The 3,989-nt window shown below is 45.4% G+C and overlaps 1 pseudogene; it reads left to right on the forward strand.

The window, feature by feature from the left end:
• Positions 1–3,456: 3,456 nt before the first annotated feature.
• On the forward strand, positions 3,457–3,574 carry LOC126420086 (5S ribosomal RNA; annotated as a pseudogene).
• The last annotated feature ends 415 nt before the right edge of the window (positions 3,575–3,989 follow it).

A 3,989-nucleotide genomic window follows, 5' to 3' on the forward strand; every position in this document is an offset into this window, starting at 1 on the left:
GCAGTCGGACTAGAACAAAAATTAGAAAATAGTGACGATGAGGGAGATAATGAATGTGGGATGAACTAGGTAGACAGACTGCAGCTGCATACGTTTAAAACGAACGTGTCTCACATGGAAGAGAAACAATTCGGTAAACGAAATATTCGTATGTAGGCTTATCCATCCATGTAATTTAGAAATATTTCTTACAAATTTTCTCAGTTAACATGAACTAAACTCAAGTTGTGAAAACGACACCAATGTCACCTAGTGAACAGCCGCAATTACTCTAGAGAGCAGCAGATGCTTGAGAGTGCCGGAAGCATATTCTGCCTCGCGGTTTTTGTGGGGCTCTAACGGTAAAGCATTTCATTAAAACCGAAAGCTTGAAAGAACGATTCCCGGTGGGGGTCACTGTTTTTTCACACTCTCTTCAAGGTAGCATTCACGTCTCAATGATATGGAAATTTGCCAGAAACGAAACGTGACTCGGATTCCACGTTAAACTGTAGCTTCCCTTTTCCCGGCTGGATAACTTGTTACGAGCACGCAAGTAGCCTGAGTTCTATCCAGTTGAATGCAGTCGTTTCAGACAAACTTCACAGAGAAAGAAAAGCGACCCCGCCGGCCGGAGTGGCCGTGCGGTTCTAGGCGCTACAGTCTGGAACCGAGCGACCGCTACGGTCGCAGGTTCGAATCCTGCCTCGGGCATGGATGTGTGTGATGTCCTTAGGTTGGTTAGGTTTAATTAGTTCTAAGTTCTAGGCGACTGATGACCTCAGAAGTTAAGTCGCATAGTGCTCAGAGCCATTTGAATCAAAAGCGACCCCAAAATATGTGGTCCTACATCCTCTATGCGTAAGTATCGCATCATTTATATGAAGAAAATTTTACAGCAGCCCAGCGTAAGACTGAACTTTGAGCTATCTGTTATCCTTGAATCAAACAGACACAAAGACGATTCTCTGTATCGTAGGGAAAAAGACATTACCTGTTTATAACCATACAAATTATGCAGAAGACTGGAAAACGAATTTCCACTAGCGAGAAAGAGATATAGGCCTTTTAAAGATCATAATGTCATGGGCGCGATCTTATTGAATGGGATTTGGAAATTGCTTTCGGATGAATACACAAGATTTAGAAATACTTTTATACATGTTTGAGAGACGTATTTAGAAACGTGGCGGCGACCATCTCAGATTGCCAATTTCTGCTTCCTTCGCATTAGCAATCGTAATTCGTTCTCTTAACACACTGCAAATTTTTCGAGCAACGGGCAGTGAGTTACTCAACTTTGAAATATTCTAATAAATATATATGATATGAGATTTACAATATGAAATAATAAAATATTTTTAATCAATGGTTTCCCTGCAGTCATTTGAGAATAATTGCATAGCGAAAAAACACGCGTATGCAAAATATGTAGTTCTCTATTTGCTCTTTCAGTAGCGCAACGGGTAACTCAGGTTTCAGCTTTATGCCTTCCCTGAATGAAACCTAAATGTAGGCACCATTCTTTGCGATAAAAGCGTCCACTACAAAAAATTGGGACAGGTTTCGAGAGGGTGCGTTTCTGGATGAGGTATCGAATATATTGCTTCCCCCTACTTATACGTCCCCAGGAGATCACGAATGTAAAATAAGTGAGATTCTAGGGTGCACGGAGGCTTTCCGGCAGTCGTTCTTCCCGCGAACCATACGGGACTGGAACAGGAAAGGGGGGTAACGACAGTGGCACTTAAAGTGCCCTCCGCCACACACCTTTGGGTGGCTTGCGGAGTATAAATGTAGATGTAGATGTAGAACTAGTCGTAATGAATACTAAGCTTCACAACAGGTGTCTCGCCCATGTACTAAACATTAAATCATGCCTGGTTATCCTTATTTTCTCTTTTACTCGTGCCATTTCAGCCAGCCTTCGATTCGTATTAAATCACTCACTCTCTCTCTCTCTCTCTCACACACACACACACAGACAGACAGAAACATGCACTTACAGCCACGATTCGCTTACAGTATTTACATTGGTTGTAAACATATCACTTACATCACATGTGCTGCCAACATTGCCATGAGATGTCACTCCAAACGGCAGTTCAGTATGGAACACATGAAATGTAGTCGCAGTTGGGAAAACGAAAAAGCATCAGCTGTATGATGACATGGTGACATTGAAAATTTGTGCCGGACTGGGACACGAATCCGGATTTTTCGATGCAGACGAGCGGTCGGCTTAACAGCTTTGGTTATCCGTGCACGAGCTACAGCTAGAGCCAGACTTCCATATGTCGTTGTTCCTACGTCACAATCTGTACTTGTGCGCACATTATGTAATTCCGCTACAGATGATAACATTTTAACTGAAAGTCCCTGCCTGGTGTCGCCGGATAAGTACGGTATTTCAGTGCCTATTTTGAACTACGCAATGTTCCTTTGGACATGCATTCATGCATGGAATATCGCAGTATGGTACACATAACGTTCATGCTTTCAGATAACTTTCCTGCCGTGCGGTGCTTGCATCGGATAAGTTATAAGACACTGATGATATGCCGTTCCTTAACATTGCTCTCTGAATTTTATTCGTAGCTCTACGCGGTGGCCCGCAAACAAAATGCGCTACGACAGTCAAGTCGTCCGGATGTACGTATTTAATGCTACCCGGGAAAAAGAGGGCCGGGTCAATAGTGAGCGATAACTTCAGTGCCATCACATTTAAGCAACCATTGGCAACAGCCATATCTGTTACATTAATAGCCCTTAGCTTATTTCCAGCCTGGGTCATGCAGAGAACTTCTTACAGGAGCCACGGAGAATACCGGCGCCTGTCTAAACAAGATGGAGCCACGCTACGAAATCTACAGAGGGCGGTGAAGAAGGATTTACGGCGGTGGTTCATACCCAGGAATTTGGGTCACCGGCTGCTCTCTCATTGCCAGGCGGCCGCTGGACTCACCAACAGGCTCGCGTGTTGCTGCACTGGATTTTCATCTTGAGTGATATAGGGGGTCCGTGAAGGCTTCCATCATCCCAGGAATTTTTACAGTAAGCAGAAGCAACTACCTTGTGCCGTCTGCGTTTTTTCTCTGAATTCACCTTGTGAGGAACTCACTTCTAGGAAAACACAATCTAAGACACAGTCTGTTTTCCTTCGAGTTGGAGGCTAATTTAAAAATGGCACTCACTGGGCATTTCGCGAGCTACTAGACAAGATACGCTGATGAGCCAAAACATTGTTACCGCTATCCAGACTGAGCGCTCAAACTAAGAGTCTGAACTTCCGAACCCTCATCATGATACACAGACTTCCCGTTGAATGTTCCCTAGAATCCTCAGATAATTCCCCCTGTCGATGGATTAGTAACGGCGCACGTATCTTAGTGTCAAAGAGAACAAAAGTCCTAAGGTACAGTAATTATGAATTCCACTGACCTGCATAAATTTTACTAGCTGCTTCATTTACTACAAGGCAGCAGCCTCGCCGCAGTGGATACACCGGTTCCTGTCAGATCGCCGAAGTTAAGCGCTGTCGGGCGTGGCCGGCACTTGGATGGGTGACCATCCGGGCTGCCATGTGCTGTTGCCATTTTTCGGGGTGCACTCAGCCTCGTGATGCCAATTGAGGAGCTACTCGACCGAATAGTAGCGGCTCCGGTCAAAGAAAACCATCGTAACGACCGGGAGAGAGGTGTGCTGACCACACGCCCCTCCTATCCGCATCCTCAAGTGAGGATGACATGGCGGTCGGATGGTCCCGATGGGCCACTTCTGGCCTGATGACCGGAGTGCCATTTACTACGTTTGTTCAGAATGGTGTCCTCCAGCGTCAATACAGGCGTGGCATCGTAGCAAGAAGCTCTGTAGTATCCATTCCAATATTCGCGGAGTCGTTTCATCAGTGTCGCAGGCAGCGAGAATTCTTGCCTCTTCGTTCTCGACAGGCGTTTCGTACACAAGACTCAGGTCAAGTCGGTGGAGATCAGGTGCACGCGATGGACACG

This window comes from Schistocerca serialis, chromosome 9 (genome assembly GCF_023864345.2).
Source record: "Schistocerca serialis cubense isolate TAMUIC-IGC-003099 chromosome 9, iqSchSeri2.2, whole genome shotgun sequence".
NCBI classification, from domain to species: Eukaryota; Metazoa; Arthropoda; class Insecta; order Orthoptera; family Acrididae; genus Schistocerca; species Schistocerca serialis.